The following is a 19882-nucleotide window of genomic DNA, read 5'->3' as shown; positions in this document are numbered from 1 at the left end:
TTTAAAAAATACAGTATGATAATGAATTAAAACAAGCTATTATATAATATTAGTTTCTTACAAAATTTTGAATGGCAATTTGAGGCTTTTTCTCTCCTGTGTCATGGATCTGCTTAGCATGGGTGTGGGGATGGTGTGATGTCAGGGAACCAATTCCATTTCCCTGATTCTAATGCTACTTACTGTAGGTCTACACTGCAGCTGAGAATGTGCTTCCCAGTGCTAGTAGATAGACAAACGTCTAGCCCCGCTTGAGAGAGTGGGCTAAAACTAGCAGTGCAGCAGGGAGTAGCATTGGCCCTGTCTCGGGCAATAACTAAATGCTAAACTGTATTATATAGTTTAGCCACTTGGTGGCGCCATGCGTAAGATACCTCACTTGGTATGTTCTGTGGTGGTTGTTAACATCTCTATACCTCACTTTCCCATCTATAAAATTCAGACGATAATACTGATTTCACAGCGTGTTGTGAGAATTAAATTGCTGAAGTTTGTACAGTGATTAGAAGGAGTAAAGTGATAAGATTTTATTTGACTTGATTATGAATTTAAACTGCCAATCATAGTATACATGACTATCGCTTTAATACTTAGGGCAACATATTGCCTTCAGTTCACATCCAGAACTCCCACGGATATCAACAGGAATTATTCTTGCAATGATGTCCCATTTATGGATTTTTGATATGATCTGTCCAGATATAACTGGTTATAAAAGATTGTTTCGGTGGCATTAATAGCTTGCTTTAAAACATTACGTTTCCAGCATGATTCTCTGTGGATTTCTTTTTCTCACAGGACTATATGTCTGGCTTATAAATGGTTTTTAGAAAATAGGAACTTTTTTTGGAAGAATGTCCACTAAGGCCTGCAATCAGCTGTCAGCACAACTGGTAGCACTGAGACTTCTGTCATATGCTGCTGTAAAGGTAGTTAGACATCTTAATGTTGTCATTTGCACCTGTGAAAATTGAGGTCAAAGTGAAACTTGGCTCTTCAGAAGCAGTGTGGAAGGCACTAGTGTCATACCAATAAAATGTGGCTACCGAATTTAAGAAAGCTACTTTAACACTCTCTCCCTTCTTTCAAGTATTTATGATATGCCATATGTTTTCTAACATCGGCTGGATTTGCAGCCCCTTCTTCCTCATAAAAGCCATGCTCTTTCAAACCTCCTTTGCAATTTTTATGGAAAAAAAAATACAAAAAAGTTAAGGGAGACCAATCATTACAACAATGAGAAACAAATCAGGAGGTTTTTGAAAGGAGTCAAAAAAATTCTGATACCCATCAGACTTTTAGTGTTCTTTCAGTTCAAAGCCATATTTTCAATTGGACAAGACAGCTCCCTCTGAGAAAAGGAATATGTTTGTATTAGTTAAGCTGGAAAATAATTTAAAAAAGGATACCACAGAGCCAATCAAACATTATACATATATTTAATACATCCTCTACAGTAATCTGTCTAGCAATGTCTGCTTTTTCCTCCACTCTGCACTGATAGGAAGGATTTTTTTTTTAATGAATTCAAATGATTAGGTTATAAGTGTTTGAGACACAAACTCTGACACCCCCATACAGTCAGCCAAAAAAACCAAAACATAAAAGTGCAACAAACTGTTATGAAAACATGTGTCTATGTCCTTATTTAGATTCTACCAGTGATACATAACTAGTGTCTCCACATGGCTATGACAATAAGCATTTAGGAATGATTAACAGAAAGGCGTGCCATGCAAATGGTATATAATTTTATGTGGTATTTATCTTACCTTATTACAAATCATATTAGAATTTGTGTGGGCAAATTATAAGCGTTGTTAAGGTATCAGTCAAGAAGGCACGTGACATCACAGCCATGCATAATAAACTTCCCTGTCAATCAGAAATGTTATACCTAGATCCATCAGTTGGTAAAGCAAGCCCTGCAATTAACAGCTGAGCCAATCAGAATCAATAAAATGTTTCCATTTTCTAAAACCTATAACCGGTAGCCAGTCAGAGCCTTCCATAGCTCGTATTCATACCCAAATCACATTCCTTCTTCCGATTTTCATAATGAAAAGTTTAGGGTCATACTCTTCCTCTTAATACTATCCAAAATCCAGAGTTACTCCAGAAGGTAAATGGCATTATATCAATAAAAATGTTGTGAGAGGAGAATCAGGCCCATTTTTTTGGAAAATACTTAGATTTAGTTACACTTTTGATGTTCAGTTGGAGGTAAGAGTTAGGATATACCTGAACTTTCAGTTAGGGACATCAGTTAGAATACAAATGGGGAAAGAGTAAGCAGAAGGAGATAAAAGTGAGGAGATAGAAGGAACAAAAAGATGACAAAGATTATTCTAAATGTTGCAAATGTTTCATTTTGCACAATATGGATTTTAAAAATCATGTGCCAGGGGAAAACTATCATGGATAACAATGCTGTTTTCTGCATGTTAGATTCTTGTTGATATTAAAAGTATTGAAGCATCTCTCTTCTGTTTTAGGATGCTGCCACACCAGATTCCCTTGATGGAACAGCAGACTTGTTTTACAAGATTGCTTATCTACTATTATTTGGGCTGTGCAATGGCACACAGAGTCTCCACAGTGCTACTTATATAATACGAATTGCTTCTTAGTGATGCATCTTTCCTCTTCTTCCTAGGGATCTCCTACTTCCTCCCATTGCACTAGACCTTACTACTTCAGCTTCATGATTCAACATTTCTGATATCAATAATTAACTAATGAATGTGAGATACCATAAGGTCAATAGACGATGAAGGTAAAAATGAAGAACATTTGAAAGATATGGGTAACAGCTGGCAGTAAGACTGCGGGTGAGAAGAGTAGCAGCTGGACTTGGGACGCAGCTTTTAAGCATAAAATGTAACACTCACCTTCCTAGGTGTGGCATAAAAAATTGTAAAGGGAACCCACAAGGAAAAGAACTAGAAATGAAGGAAGAAAAAAGAAGAGAGCTGGTAAAATAGGGCTGAAAACTGCCATTTTCAGAACTGTCATTTCTCATGATATTTGATGTTTTTCTCCTCCGCTCCTGAAATGATGAAATTACATGAAATCTTAGCGTTCTGTTTTAAAAAGAAGAAAGGTCTAGACCCTCAAAGGTATTTAGGCTCCTCACTTTCAAGTTTCTAGCACTCGTTGAAGAGAACAGTCTGAAAATGTGACCCAGGTGTACCTTCAAGGCTTAGAAAACCAGAAAGCAAATAAAAAAGCATACATCATCTAGTATTTTGAAAAAATCTCATTTTTTTTTAGGCCTGACTTGTGATTTCTTGGTGTCAGCAATACTGCATTTTATAGCAATGTGAGGAGGGCTAGCTTCTTTGTCTGGCTTTGTCTGGCTTTGCATGTGGCTTTACCCTTTTGGAAGTCCTGGCCAGTTGCCCTTGACTTCCTTCCAAAGCTGTGCATTAGATAAAAATCTGTGAGTGCTGGAAACATCTGGCTGTATTGGCAATGAGAGTCTCAGAAAGAAAGGACCTGATCTGAGAGTTTAACCTCACACTACAGGGAAAACGGAAGGCCAGTGCTGGACAAATGAAAAATAACAGGTCTTCAGTACAAAAAGGGAGAAGGTCAGACACCTGGAGGAGGTTCTGCTACAGAGTCTAACACAGAGTCAGCTAGATGTTTTCCACAGCCCCCATCCAACACTCTGAAATTTATGGGAGTCATTCCATAGATTCCCTGGATGTTGGATTGAGTCCTAAATTAATTAAAATTTAACAGATTGTAATGATACAGGACCCAATCGTGCCCTCTAATGATCGATGATTACACTTCACTTAACGTTAGTGGGAAATGTAGTAGTTTAAGAAACAAAACTGAACTAAGTGGCTAGTGAACTGTTAGTCTGCAGTGTTAGATAAAATGATTGTAAATATAAAACTCTTGACTAAAACTGTATAATTAAATACTGGCTCTCCTCAAATGCTGTAAAAAATGAAAAAAGATGCAACTGAAAACATTACAAAATACCCTCTTAGCATTATAGACATGATAACAGATCAAGAGGATTTTCATTCTAGCTGGTTTACCTGTTTTTAAACATTGAATTGACACTGATGTCACGGTGACATTGAATGCTAATGTCATGTCACATGGGACAACCCAAAAGTAGGACAAATCTTTTCATTTAATAATCAAAGTAATTTGACAAGTACTGTAGCAAAATATGGTCTTGATCCTGCAAGTTGTTCCATGCAGGTGGACCTTAGAACAGAGGTTCCATGCAGACAGAAAAGATTGCAAGATCAAGGCCTATGTTGGTAGTTACTGTGTCTTCCTACCGTAACATTATCCATTGCTGTTTAAGATTCAGTCCCTGAATTCATTCAATAAGGCAAAAATTCCTTCCCATACTGATTTGTATTCTGTCACTAGGTGGATATAATGTCAGCTTTTCTCAGCAAATTTAGTATTGTGAAGCTTATGATACAGAAAACTAGAATTACATTTTCTAAATGAATTCCATGTTGTTTGGATTTCCCACCTCTTCAAAATTCTTTTAATTCTATATTTAAGATCCAGCCCTGCAAACATGCCATTTGCCTCCCTGAATACAACTCATTTGTGAAGCCACTCATGTTCATATGTGTTTGCTTTAGACTCTATTCCTCTAAGCTGCTCCTGTACCAATAAGCCTCCCTTTCTGGGAAGTCAATAAAAGCCACATCCTGCTACTACTATAGTGCAGATTGTGAAATTTTGTCTAAAGCAAAAATATTTTTGTTTAAAATGTGTTTCTGTTGAAAAAACAAACTATTATATCTTTTTTTACTAAAAACCTGTGACTTTTCTTTTACAAAAATGGACATTTTTTGTGAAAATTTCTGTTTTGTCAAAATAGCCATTTTCTGGGGAAAAAGAAGTTTTGATAGATTTTTTTTTGGCCAGCTTCAGTTTTTAACCACAGCGTTACTGAGTTTAAGGCCCAGATCCTGAAAGGTATTTAGCCATCTAACTCTCATTGATTTCCCTTTGTTGATTTCAAGGAGTGACTGAGAAATAAACCCCTTTTAGGGCAATTACTCTTCCTTTAGCTTTTCTCACTAACTTGGTTTTAGTTTAGGATTTGTCGTTGTTGTTTGTTGTTAAATGGACAGTTTTGATACCTTAGAATTGATGTAACACACTTTTGCATATCCACCAGTGTGCAAACCAGGAAGGAAAACCATTGAATGATCGTAAAAAGAAAAGGAGTACTTGTGGCACCTTAGAGACTAACCAGTTTATTTGAGCATGAGCTTTCGTGAGCTACAGCTCACTTCATCGGATGAAGTGAGCTGTAGCTCACGAAAGCTCATGCTCAAATAAACTGGTTAGTCTCTAAGGTGCCACAAGTACTCCTTTTCTTTTTACGAATACAGACTAACACGGCTGTTACTCTGAAACCTGTCATTGAATGATCAGCACTTTCTTCTCTCGAAATGGCCCACCTTGATTATCACTTCAAAAGGTTTTCTCTCCCCCCACCCCACTCTCCTGCTGGTAATAGCTCATCTTAAGTGATCACTCTCCTTACAATGTATATTTTTTCATGGTCTGTGTGTATGTATAAAATCTTCTCACGGTACTTTCCACTTTATGCATCCGATGAAATGAGCTGTAGCTCAGGAAAACTTATGCTCAAATAAACTGGTTAGTCTCTAAGGTGCCACAAGTCCTCCTTTTCTTTTTGCAAATACAGACTAACAGGGCTGCTACTCTGAATTCTCTCGAAGGTTTCTCTGTTTCCTTCTTTCCAAGATTTCTGTCTCCACTCCCCCTTACATTCTCTTTCTCCTTCTGTCCATGCTTTCAATCCTGGTCATTAGTTATTATTATATTTTATTGTACACGATCTCTCTTGCTCCAGAGGGAACTGCTGGCCCCCAGCCTGCACTGGACATTGGTGGGGAGGAGGATGCAGTGCAGGATCAAAACCCTGCTCACTTGGGATCCTGCGCCTTCTCCCGCCTCTGGAAAGTCCCAAACCTGAAGTAAGCTCTTGGAGCGATCACAATTCACATGGGCGGGAGGGCAGCCTCGCGCTCTGGATTGGCTCAGCATCTGCACGTGAGGCTGCACTCACGCCTCTGGGCTGACAGCTGCGTGGCGGCTGAGGCTCCGTGTGGCTGAGTGAGTGCGGGAGGCTGGCGGGGCAGGCGCCGGCGAGTACGGGAGCGGCGCGCTAGAGCCCTTGGCTGGCAGGCGGAGCGCGGGCAGAGCGCGCGCAGCCCGGAGAGCCGCGGCAGGATCCGGGCACGAAGGTAGGTCTGCCCGCGGCCACTGCTGCTTTGCCCCGCTGCAGCCGGGAGTTACACGCGGGCAGGGCGGCGTGGCAGGGCTGTGGCTGCTGCAGTAGTTACTGGAGGGCGGGGGAGGCTTTGCTATTTCCAGTGTAACTTGCGGATAGTAGCAGCAGCATGTGTCAGTCAGCTGAGCTGCCCTGAAGTTCTTGTGGTGCAGAGGCTCCGGTGAGCGGCTGCCCCGCTGGTTTCGCTTCTTTCTGGGTGTGCTGGGTTCGGACGCTGCCGGGCGATGTTCTCCCGCGAAGTATGAAGAAGTAGCAGCCCCGAGAGTGGAGGATTAAGTCGCCTCTGGAAGCCCACATGTGCCAGTCGTGGAAGGGCTGGGGCTCGTCATCCCAGTGTAAACCCAGCCCGGCTTTCCTTCTAGGAGAACCACATTGTTATGTGCTGCGATCAGCCTCTGGCGCGGAGAGATCAGCCTGGGATAGTGCGTTTTTAAGGGTCAGATCCTGCTCCCATTGATGTCAGTGGCACAGTTCCCAGTTCCTGATGGCATTCCTGTGTTGATATTTACAGTAGCAAAAGTTAAATATTTACAGACTGATCGTTTGGGTTTCTAGTGGCTGACTGTGGCTTTTGTTTTTCTTGCTACGTGTTTGTTTGGTGGTTTCACGGGGTGGGGGTGAGATTTTTGCGTGGGGGCTGGGGTAGGGTGAGATTTTTGCGTGGGGGTGGGCACCCCCGCTCAGAGTTTGGAATTGGCTGCACTTTCTGTAGAAATCAGGACAGCGTCCCTGGAGCTGTTGGTGTAACCAAGATCAGAGTGTGACTCAGCCTGTCTACCCTTGACCTTTACACTCTAAGGCTTTGAAAGCGGAGGGACCAAGAAGAAGAGCAGAAGAGAAGGCTCCTGTGGTCTTCGTCGTCCTCCTTCCTTGGGATCTTTCTGCTCAGTAGCTAAATATGCTTTTCCTATAGCAGAGAAGGGCTGTTAAACGTAGAGGTAGGGAATTCTTCCAGAAAAGATTATGCGGTCTAGAAATGGTCATTTTCCTTTATTTGCTACTGGTGAGATTCTTAAAGGGATAAAGATCAGGATAAAAATAAGTGTATAATGTTTTAAACTGCTTTATGTGTGTTACTTATAAAACATGTTAAAACAATACACTTGATTGTCAAGGTACTTTTGCTCACAATTATGTTGTCTGTTTATTGTTTTCCATTTCATCTAGTGTGGACAGTGCCACTAGATTTGTAAGCCTCATTCAGTGGTGCTGTTAAGATCCAACACACTGCAGTGGAATCTTTTGCATTAAAAAAAATAAAAAAATTGAGCTCACTTCTGTCATTCTGTTCCTCCACTGTCTACATTTTATGGCTTAAGTTAGTCACCTGAATGTCCCCTTTTAACCTCCATCTCAGCTCATGTGAATTATCTCTCAGGAATGCCTTCATTTTATCCTTTGTCTAACTTTATTGTGAGGCAGAGTTGATGTTATCAACACTCTGCAACTTAACAAAGAAATTAACAAATTCAGTACTCTGCAATTTAACAGAGAAATTCTTAAAAGACTCTCTCCTCCCAGGTCATCTGACAAAAAGAGTGCTGGTACCTCCTCAGGTATTCTGCTGTTCCTATTCACAAGGAAGAATAGACTCTTCCATCTCCCCTTACTGAAACTGGAGGATGGGCAGTGCACAACTCTGAGTCTCCTCAGCTAGGTATATCTAATCAAGGCTTCAGCATACTTCTATGGAGGAGTTTCAGAGTAACAGCCGTGTTAGTCTGTATTCGCAAAAAGAAAAGGAGGACTTGTGGCACCTTAGAGACTAACCAATTTATTTGAGCATGAGCTTTCGTGAGCTACAGCTCACTTCATCGGATGCATGACAAACTCACTCTCCTGCTGGTAATAGCTCATCTTCGGTGAGCTATTACCAGCAGGAGAGTGAGTTTGTCATGCATCCGATGAAGTGAGCTGTAGCTCACGAAAGCTCATGCTCAAATAAATTGGTTAGTCTCTAAGGTGCCACAAGTCCTCCTTTTCTTTCTATGGAGGAGGTCACTCAAACCTGCTGTGTCTCTTCTTCTCTCCTTAAGGTGACAGGAGAGGAACAGACATAGCATTGGTTAAATTGGATGACTAAACAGCACTGGACATTTAGCAAGAGACAGTTTCCCCGCCCTCCATATCTGTAATTTTCCTGTGTCCTCTTAATAGCAGTGTTCTTTGTAGGTGTAGGTAGCTATTCTAATGTCATTTAACCACCATCACCAAAAGAAAATAAATTCCCCTTGAAGGAGAAAACAGAAAAGAAACCCCTGTGATGGTTTAACCATATCGATGTTCAAATAAGAAGCTTTTTTCCTCACTTTGCCAAGACTGGATAATTTAACAGCTCCTTCAGCCAAGGGAGGGATGTGATGGGGGGAATGTGGAAGCCATTATCTCTAAGAATTAGTCCTACAAACAAACTTCCTGGAGTTGTTGGTATGTCAGTTTGCCTTCTGGGGCAAAGATCCTGATCAGTAAAATGAAAGTTTGATGCACTTACAGAGTTTGCATTTAGAGATAACATGATGATGTGTTCTGAAAAAGGCCCTAAGATAAGTAGATTTTTCTTGTAGCTCAGACTCAATTCAACTTATTTTCCTGTGAGGAGGTTCATGATTTTTCAGCAGTACATTTTGACTTGAAAACAGACGATGGGTTGAAAATAATTAGTTGTTTAGGGAGTTTGATGTGATTGGTTTTTTTTTTTTTTTTTTTGGTGTTCTTTGTAATATCCCATGACACTTCAAACTTTATATATTTTGGCCAGTTGAACTTTTGAAAGAGAAATGTTCCCTGAGAACTGCATGAATTTTCCATTGTGTTTGTTGTGTTCAATAGGTTACACTATAGCATTCAGAAACAAATAAGGGGGTGTACTTTGTCCCTGTCTTTCATCAACCCCCCCACACAAACAAACATGCCAGGTCCATTTTCTACATGTTATGTACATGTTCTCTTCTACAGTGAAATAAATAAAAGCCTGTTCATTGCTGAATCGAGATAGAATAACTGTAATTATTGTTTCAGAGTAGCAGCCGTGTTAGTCTGTATCTGCAAAAAGAAAAGGAGGACTTCGGGCATGTTAGAGACTAAGAAATTTATTTGAGCATAAGCTTTCGTGAGCTACAGCTCACTTCATCGGATGCATGCAGTGGAAAATACAGTAGGGGGATTTTATATACACAGAGAACATAGAATCATAGAATATCAGAGTCAGAAGGGACCTCAGGAGGTCATCTAGTCCAACCCCCTGCTCAAAGCAGGACCAATCCCAATTTTTGCCCCAGATCCCTAAATGGCCCCCTCAAGGATAGAACTCACAACCCTGGGTTTAGCAGGCCAATGCTCAAACCACTGAGCTATCTCTCATGAGACAATGGGTGTTACCATACACACTGTAATGAGAGTGATCAGGTAAGGTAAGCTATTACCAGCAGGAGAAGAAAAAAAACCTTTTGTAGTGATAATCAAGGTGGGCCATTTCCAGCAGTTGACAAGAACATGTGAGGAACAGTGGTGGGTCGGGTGGGGGGGAGGGGGGGGGAATAAACATGGGGAAATAGTTTTACTTTGTGTAATGACACATCCACTCCCAGTCTTTATTCAAGCCTAATTTAATGGTGTCCAGTTTGCAAATTAATTCCAATTCAGGTTGGGGGGCTGTCTGTAAGCAAGGACTGGCCTGTCTCCCAAGATCTGTGAGAGTGATGGGTCGTCCTCCAGGATAGGTTGTAGATCCTTGATGATGTGCTGGAGAGGTTTTAGCTGGGGGCTGAAGGTGACGGCTAGTGGCGTTCTGTTATTTTCTTTGTTGGGCCTGTCCTGTAGTAGGTGACTTCTGGGTACTCTTCTGGCTCTGTCAATCTGTTTCTTCACTTCAGCAGGTGGGTATTGTAGTTGTAAGAATGCTTAATAGAGATCTTGTAGGTGTTTGTCTCTGTCTGAGGGGTTGGAGCAAATGCGGTTGTATCTTAGACCTTGGAGCTATCTACGGTAGTGGTGGATTTCTTTCTCTCTCTCCCCTCCCTCCCTGCCTCCCAACTTTGGCGATTGCACATCAGGGAGTAGTCTGTTTAAGGTTGTTCTCAGCAGTGTTGGACAAAAACGTTTGCATCCCAGCTTTGGTTTGTTGCCCCCCCGATTTGATGTAGAACAGGAGGCAGAAGGCTGCTGTAGTCTTGATATCACATTAGCTGTACAATTCTGTCGTGTATATGGCAAAGCTGTATAGTGTATATGGCAAAGCCATCCAAGTGTTTCCTGGATCCACTTTTCCTTGACTCTGAAGCTTAGCAACATTGTGGAGCTCAAGAGGTGTGTGAGTTGAAGCACTCGTAGATCTTCCAATTAATTTGTGTCTTGAAGCTATACACTCTGAACAGTTTACAAATCCACCTATATGGTGGATTGCTGTATGTACAACCACACTGACCCTATCTGTACTGGTGAATGTAAATAAGGCAGCTTAACTTCCACTTAAACTTTTTGTGAATAGGCAAGTAACTGAGATCTACATATACAACCTGGGGGCAATGCAATATCTTACCACTACTAATAAATCTTTGTTTTATTTTTTTTTTTAAACCTCTTCTAGGCACCTGTTTAATAGAAAACAACTAAACCAATATTTTGAAAATAGATGTCATATTCCAGATAAATCCCCACAACCTCTGGAGAATAGAACAAAATGGAAACAGAGGCTTACCGCATACAATAAATAATCTTTTCTGACGTACAATAAAACTACAGCGTAAGAAAAAGGTAGAGCTCTGCCCTGAAGGATGCCATAGGCCATGTAGATATGGGGGTGTTCAGAAAAAGGCCCTGAGTCCAACTCTCTCAGGAGCATCCTAGGGATGGTAACTAGTTTTGTAGGATGTTTTTTGGACCTGAGATACCACAACAGTAGTGACCGTGCTTTTTCAGGAAAGCAGGTACTATGTTCGTTAAGGCTATATATAGCAGAAGTAAAATTGGAAAGGACATTCACTGGGCAATAATCACAATGACAAGATTTGTGAAATAGTGTACTCATAAGGTAAAGTGGTCTATCCTTTTTTGCTCCTTGGCCCTTTGTAAAATGCAGGTATTTGAGCAATAACTTCTCCTTAAAGCCCTTGTCATTTTATTTGGCAATCTATTAAAGTGTGCTTCCTTTCCTTTCTCTCATGTGTACTTGTTGCTGCAGTTCCATTAACTTCTGGCATAATTTTTGTTTGTGATGTTCTAATTCTTCATGGTTGAGCATTAAGGTCAAATTCTGTTTTACCACATTCTTAAGCAGGTTTCTTTATAAATGAAGTCCTTCCTCATGTTTGCGGTGTTGTAGGTGTGTTGGTCCCAAGGTATGAAAGAGACATGGTGGGTGAGGTAATATCTTTTATTGGACCAACTTCTGTTTGTGAGAGAGACAAGCTTTTGACCTCCCATAACAACAGATGACAAACCTGCAACCGTATTTTCACTGCTATGATAATTGATATGCCCTCCCGCCCTATAACACACCTTTCAAAATCCAGGGGTCCTATGCCTATCAGAACATGTAGTGAACCTTATCCAGTGCCCCATCTCTACTATGTAGGTGAAACTAGACAATCACTGTGGTCTTGAATGAACTCGCACATAAAAATAGGACAAAATACCCTATCTTATCTAAAGGTCGACGCAAGGACTGACCTAATTATGTCAGTGTCTACTCTAGAATGCTGCGTTCACTGAAGTAATTCTCCCCCTCTCCCCGACATAACTGCACCTACACAACAGGTGTAGTGCTTATATCGATGTAGTTACGGGGATGCAGTGTCCATGTGGACACTATTACTTACATCGCCTGTTGGCTGTCAGCCCTGAGTGGGGCTGACAGCTGGAGCCTCCCTCCCACCCCTGCCTTGGCCCTGACAGCCCGAGCTCACAGCTACACCGTCCCGTGTCATGTCGTCCCCGTTTTCCCCCCCCCTTCCTCCGCTCCCCCCCGCCCCAAGTGCCGACAGCCTGAGCTGTCAGCCACGCCTGGGCTCACGCCTGGGGCCTCTGCTGTCCCTGTGCTGACAACCTAAGCTTCGGTGGGGGCCAGCTGTGAGCTCCATGCAGGGCTGACAGGCTCCAGCTGTTAGTATCCCACAACTTCAGTTGGTAGAAGCACTCCTGGTGAGGATGTGCACCGCTGACAGAAGGAGAAAGAAATTGTATCTCGACTTATCTTAAGTCAACTTAATTTTGTAGTGTTGACAAGCCCTAAGCAGGTAAACACTTTTCACAAACAGTTGCTCCATATGTGACCTCTCCATCCTCAACCTCAAAGGAAGCCTGCACCACACCCTCCTAGTACTGTGGCTTTTTAGAAGTTATAGGGGGTTTTACATCTGTGCGAAATTCTCAGACAGCATAATACTCAAGTGTTTAAATTACAAACAAGATTTATTATTAATCAAGAGAGAATTCAATTAAAACAAAGAAACTGTATGCATGACACACTTAGGCAGACACACTGCAAACCACATCTAGAGAAAAAAAGAAAGAGTATTTGTGGCACCTTAGAGACTAACAAATTTATTTGAGCATAAGCTTTTGTGAGCTACAGCTCATTTCATCGGATGCATACAGTGGAAAATATAGTGTGGAGATTTATATATACAGAGAACATGAAACAATGGGTGTTACCATACACACTGTAATGAGAGTGATCAGGTAAGGTGAGCTATTACCAGCAGGAGAGGTGGGGCGAGGGGAAGACTTTTGTAATGATAATCAAGGTGGGCCATTTCCAGCAGTTGACAAGAACATGTGAGGAATAGTGTGTGTGTGGGGGGAGATAAACATGGGGAAATAGTTTTACTTTGTGTAGTCTTTATTCAAGCCTAAGTTAATTGTATCCAGTTTGCAAATTAATTCCAATTCAGCAGTCTCTCATTGGAGTCTGTTTTTGAAGTTTTTTCTTTGAAGAATTGCCACTTTTAGGTCTGTAATCGAGTGACCAAAGAGATTGAAGTGTTCTCCGACTGGTTTTTGAATGTTATAATTCTTGACGTCTGATTTGTGTCCATTTATTCTTTTACATAGAGACTGTCCGGTTTGGCCAATGTACATGGCAGAGGGGCATTGCTGGCACATGATGGCATATATCACATTGGTAGATGTGCAGGTGAATGAGCCTCTGATAGTGTGTCTGATGTGATTAGGCCCTATGATGGTGTCCCCTGAATAGATATGTGGGCACAGTTGGCAACGGACTTTGTTGCAAGGATAGGTTCCTGGGTTAGTGGTTCTGTTGTGTGGTGTGTGGTCGCTGGTGAGTATTTGCTTCAGGTTGGGGGGCTGTCTGTAAGCAAGGACTGGCCTGTCTCCCAACATCTGTGAGAGTGTTGGGTCGTCCTTCAGGATAGGTTGTAGATCCTTGATGATGCGTTGGAGAGGTTTTAGTTGGGGGCTGAAGGTGACGGCTAGTGGCGTTCTGTTATTTTCTTTGTTGGGCCTGTCCTGTAGTAGGTAACTTCTGGGTACTCTTCTGGCTCTGTCAATCTGTTTCTTCACTTCAGCAGGTGGATATTGTAGTTGTAAGAACACTTGATAGAGATCTTGTAGGTGTTTGTCTCTGTCTGAGGGGTTGGAGCAAATGTGAGCTGTAGCTCATGAAAGCTTATTCTCAAATTTGTTAGTCTCTAAGGTGCCACAAGTACTCCTTTTCTTTTTGCGGATACAGACTAACACGGCTGCTACTCTGAAACACATCTAGAGAAGTTTATCATAGGTCTAGTTCACAAACAAACTTGCAGTTTGTTAAAACCTGTCTAGCTGAAATGGTGCAAACACCTTTGTTGATACTTACTTCAGTTTGCTTGATTTATGGCTGTTTAATTTATACTTGTTCTAACTGTGTGGAACTAAACCTAAACAAGCCTGGTTCAAACCAGAATCAGATTGTCCACCCAGGAGTTAAACCAATTGAGTTAAAAATGACACTGAAACAGTGCTACTCTGCATGCTGAGGGGCTGTTCTATGGATCTCCAGGGCTGGTGCAGACTGGCCCTCAAAATTGGGAAGCCGTTACTGGCTCTGGACCCTTTGAACTCATTCCTGCACCAAGAAGAGCGCAGCTGCAAGAGAGAATCTGGCCTGTCATGTCTAATTTTTTTTTTTTTTAATTTTAAAAAAAGGAACACTGTAAACTTAAATACAATACAACAAATTATACTAATATCTAAATAGGCAAATATGGAATTATAAGACTGCATTTTATAGCATCTTTCTAATATCGAAAGCCATGAGAACAGTAGATAGATTCCTGAGATAAGTATATTCTCAGCTTATTTACAGGTCTCCTATATTTAGCTTTTTTAAAAAGGATATTAAGACAAATTCTAGGATTCAAAAAGGGATTTGATACCCGAACAAGAATATCTGCATGACATTAGCTAGGACAAAAAAACGAGGACTATTATTTTCACGTTTTGGGTTATAAACAAGAAGGGTCAGAAAGGAATTTCAGAAATTCCATTATGTAATATTTGTTCAACAGGTCCAGCATGTTGCATGAGATTTCACATCCTTTGGTGACAATTGCACTGAGTTTTAAAAATTAGTAATAAAGGAAGGAAATTGTTTTTTGGGTACTATTTTATACTCTTGCTTTTCAGTGTTTAGTCTTCAGTTTGCATGTTGAAACTACATTAGTCTTGTTGTCTGACTTTTATTCGTTAGCACAGTGCTGGTCTGTTTGGCTTTGTAATGCTGTTGGTAAGGGTAGTCAGTTATTTTTTGTCAAGGTTCCGGTTTCTTTGTCAAGGTATAGTCAAGGTCCAGACTTCAGAGAAAATAATAAAGCCCCCCAATAATGATAATAAGTAAATAAAAAGATTTCAGGGTCCATTCAAAATTGTCTGGCGGTCCAGATTTGGTCTGCAGGCTGCCTATTGACTACCCTTGTTGTAGGTTATGAATATTTATTTGCACTTGCTAGGCCCTAGAGGATAATGTTTAGATTACAAAGCTTTTTTTATAAATATTTTTTAAAAAATAATGTAAACACTTCTGTGTTAAAGCAGTGAAATTCTGGCGTGGATGCTAGTACCCCTTAAACTCACACTGGCATGGGTGTCAACTTTACACTGAATTTTCTGACACTTGGTAATGGCATGATCTTGACTCTGTTGTAAAGGAAGTATTTTTTAAAATGGCTTTACATTTCTTTATATACATGCATGCATCCATTGCTGAAGCATCTGGGTCCTTTAACAACAAAACAAACATGATATTTAAAAAATGAAATAAAAGAAAAGGCACTCTTCTGCATTTTGACTCCTGTGTTCTTGAGATGCAAATCGGGAAGTGGTCCTTTCAAAGTAAGGAGCCTGAAGTTATACTTTGCCAAATTACTGTATATATTTGATCGTAAGCTGGTTTGTTTATAAGCCGACCCCCCCCCCCCCCCCCCCCAAGATGGATAAGTAAAAATGGAAATTTTTTTATGACCCATTCATAAGCCGACCCTATAATTCAGGGGGCAGCAAACTTTGGCTCCTGGGCCATCAGGATAAGCTGCTGGCAGGCAGAGATGGTTTGTGTACCTCGAGCGTCCGCAGGCATGGAGGTAAACCTAAGTAAACAAACTGTCCCGGCCCACCAGCTGCTTACCCTAACGGGCCAGGACAGCAACTGGTGGGGAAATTTTTTGGTGGTGGTGGGAGAAGCTGGGGGTCAGGGGAGTAATCCCTGTGATCACCCCCACACATGACCCTACCCCTAGCCCGGGATCCCCACATTCATCCCATCCCTTCCCACCTTAGCTGAGGTAGGTCAGGGGAGGATGTCTCTGGCCTGGCTGGAGCTGCTCCGGCAGGCCAGGTGGCTTGGTCGCAGCCTACTCCGGCGGGCGGGGTCAGGTCACTGCTTCAGAGGCTGGGGGGAGAGCAGCATGGCCAGAAGCGGAGAGTCTTTGGCCCCGCCTCTTTCCTTCTGGCTCTGCTTCCTCTCCTTGCCCCCTCTGTTGCGGGGAGGGGCTGTGTCCCACCTCTCCTGCTCTATACCCGTTCATAAGCCGACCCCCTTTTTTTACTAAAAAAAATTGGCTTATGAACAAGAATATACGGTAGGTAAAACTGGCATCCCCTACTGTTTTGTAGGCAGCATCTCTTATCACAGGGTTATTACAGGAGCTGTGAGGTTTTCAAGAGCACAGGCTTGTCTTCCCCCATATCTCCTTTTTGACTGTGACCCTAATACTTTGCTCTGGTCTGATATTGATATCCTAGCTCCTTCGTGATAACTGATAGAAATCTAGGATTAACAGTAGCTTTGTAATACCAGTACTGGGAATTGCTGTACCAGAACTCTATTTATAAATGTGATTGCTGAAGGTTTCAAAAGCATGAGTGGCTTGAACATTTTGAAAACTCTCCGGGTGTTTGTTTATCTTATTCAGGACAGAAATTAAATTCCGTAATAAAATAATCTTTTTTTTTTTTTTTTTTTTTGCTTCTGACTATTTTATTAGGTTCCAATTTTCTCCTTTTCTAAAACACACCAATTTAAAAATGAATGTGTGTGTACAATATTTGTGTATTTAAATTTTCTATTCTGCCAGGTTCAACACACATTGGCAGCTGTTGATTTTTTTTTTTTTTTTTTAAATGCACATCACAGGGTGAAGACTAGTTTATCCCAATAAAATAATTTGTAAAGTGGTACTTACTTTCCAAGACCCTAGTAAAGAAACAAGATTTGTATTTGAAATAGGCACCTGAGACTGAATGTATAAATGTCTTAGAAATTACTTCCTGCTTCACAAACCAGTTTGAATACCTCAGAAAGCTGCCTGAGGATTATCTCTCTCAATTTACCAGAGTCTAAAATATGCACATACAAATTCATTATTTGAAACTTTAAAAACATGCATTGACTTACTTGACTCTTTTTGAAGTTAATGGAAGGACTCCAGTTGCCTTCAATGAAAGTTGGATGGACTGGCTCCCATTGCTCTGCCATGTGTTTTTTCTCCTTCTAAACTGTAGGGATGACAGAACCCAATGAAATGTATATTAATCTAAGGCAGGAACTGAGCATTATAGTTAGACTTACATGGGTTTGATATATGCTGTGTTCTCAGTACTTGGGAAGAATCTAACTACAACTTCAAAACTACAAAACAAAAAATCTAACTACAACTATTCTTGGGAAAACTGGAACTTAAGGCTGAAACGGGGTGCTTCATTTGCTTTCATGCACACCTGATGAATTTCTGTATCTTTTGTGGTCTTTAGCAACTTCCAGGAAAGAAAGTTCCCCTTCTAATGTATCCTATACATATAACCCATAAGTCCCAACCTTCTAATGCTGTGAGGCTAAGGGTATGTCTACACTATGAAATTAGGTTGATTTTATAGAAGTCAATTTTTAGAAATCGATTTTATACAGTTGATTGTGTATGTCCCCACTAAGTGCATTAAGTCAGCCGAGTGTGTCCTCAATACTGTGGCTAGCATCAACTTACGGAGCGGTGCACTGTGGGTAGCTATCCCACAGTTTCCACAGTCTTCACAGCCCATTGGAATTCTGGGTTAAGCTCCAAATGCCTGATGGGGCAAAAACATTATTGAGGGTGGTTTTGGTACTTGTCGTCAGTCACCCCTGCCTCCGTGAAAGCAACAGCAGACAATCATTTTGCGCCTTTTTTCCTGGGTTACCTGTGCAGACGCCCTACCGCGGCAAGCATGGAGCCCGCTCAGCTCACCGCTACTATTGTGAACATTGTAAACATCTCGCGCGTTATCCTGGAGTACGTGCAGAACCAGGCTCAGAGATGCCAGCACGAGGACGATTGTGATGAGGACATGGACACAGACCTTCCTGAAAGCAAGGGCTGTGGCAGTTGGGACATCATGGCAGCCGTGGGGCTGGTTGATACAGTGGATGCCGATTCTGGGCCCAGCAAACACGCACAGACTGGTGGGACCACATAGTGTTGCAGGTATGGGTGATTCACAGTGGCTGCAAAACTTTCGCATGCGTAAGGCCACTTTCCTTGACTTTGTGAGTTGCCTTCCCCTGCCCTGAAGCTGAGGAATACCAAGATGAGAGCTGCCCTGACAATTGAGAAGTGAGTGGCGATAGCCCTGTGGAAGCTTGCAGCACCTGACTGCTACCCATCAGTCAGGAATCAATTTGGAGTGGGCAAGTCTACTGTGGGGACTGCTGTGATCCAAGTAGCCATTGCAATCACTGACATTCTGCTATCAAGGACAGTGAGTCTAGGAAATGTGCAGGTCATACTGGATGGCTTTGCAGCAGTGGGGTTCCCTATCTGTGGTGGGGCGATAAACGGAACACGTAACCCTTGCCAACCAACACATAAACCGCAAGGGGTACTTCTCAATGGTGCTGCAAGCACTGGTGGATCACAAGGGACGTTTCACCAACATCAACGTGGGATGGCTGGGAAAGGTGCATGACTCACATCTTTAGGAACTCCGGGCTGTTCGAGCAGTTGCAAGAAGGGACTTGCTTCCCAGACTAGAAAATTACCATTGGGGATATTGAAATGCCAATAGTTAAGTCCTTGGGGACCCAGCCTACCCCTTGCTCCCATGGCTCACGAAGCCATACACAGGCAGCCTGGACAGTAGTCAGGAGCAGTTCAACTATAGGCTGAGCAAGTGCCGAACGATGGTAGAATGTGCCTTTGGACATTTAAAAGCTCGCTAGCGCCATTTGCTGACTAGGTTAGACCTCAGCACAACCAGCATTCCCATTGTTATTGCTACTTGCCGTGTGCTCCATAATATCTGTGAGAGTAAGGGGGAGACATTTATGGCAGGGTAGGAGGTTGAGGCAAATCGCCTGGTGGCCGATTTTGAGCCGCCAGACACCAGGGTGATTAGAAGAGCACAGCTGTACATCAGAGAGGCTTTGACAACCAGTTTCATGACTGGCCAGGCTACAGTGTGACAGTTGTGTGTGTTGCTCCTTGCTGAAAACCTGCCCCCTTTGTTGATTTTAATTCCCTGTAAGCCAACCACCCTCCCCCATTTAATCACAGCTGGCAAAGGAAATAAAGTAACTATTGTTTTGAAACCTCTCTCTTTCTCTCTCTTTCTCTCTCTTTCTCTCTCTTTCTCTCTCTTTCTCTCTCTTTCTCTCTCTTTCTCTCTCTTTCTCTCTCTTTCTCTCTCTTTCTCTCTCTTTCTCTCTCTTTCTCTCTCTTTCTCTCTCTTTCTCTCTCTTTCTAAAGTGAGATAACTGACAAGGTAGCTCGGGTGGGATGTGGTGCAGGAGGAGGGAAGGACAAGGCCACATTGCTTATTGTAGCCACACTACCAAACAAAACTGTTTGAATGACAGCCTTCTGTTGCTTGGGCCATCCTCTGGAGTGGAGTGGCTGGGTGCCTGGAGCCCCCCCCAGCGTTCCTCGGCATCTGGGTGAGGAGGATATGGAACTAGGGGAGGAGGGCAGGCAGTTATACAATGGATGCAGTGGGGTCTGTGCTCTTGTTGGCTTTTCTGCATCTCCAACAGATGCTTCATCATGTCAGTTTGCTTCCCCCATTAGCCTCAGCATCACCTCCTGCCTCTACTCTTCGCGC

At 42.1% G+C, this 19882-nt stretch overlaps 1 protein-coding gene across 4 annotated transcripts in view; it reads left to right on the top strand.

Moving 5' to 3' along the window:
* Positions 1-5978: 5978 nt before the first annotated feature.
* STXBP6 (syntaxin binding protein 6) overlaps positions 5979-19882 on the top strand; it is a 219006-nt gene continuing 205102 nt past the window's right edge. The window contains exon 1 of one of the 4 annotated variants that reach the window (XM_043549055.1): positions 5979-5999. The gene's annotated coding sequence lies outside the window, so the exon portion shown is untranslated. Of the gene's footprint in view, positions 6270-6420; positions 7255-19882 lie in introns of those variants that run through there. The other 3 variants (XM_007069352.4, XM_043549056.1, XM_037900524.2) reach the window with 3 other exon arrangements.

This window comes from Chelonia mydas, chromosome 6 (assembly GCF_015237465.2).
Source record: "Chelonia mydas isolate rCheMyd1 chromosome 6, rCheMyd1.pri.v2, whole genome shotgun sequence".
NCBI classification, from domain to species: Eukaryota; Metazoa; Chordata; order Testudines; family Cheloniidae; genus Chelonia; species Chelonia mydas.
This window is presented reverse-complemented; position numbering and strand designations above follow the sequence as displayed.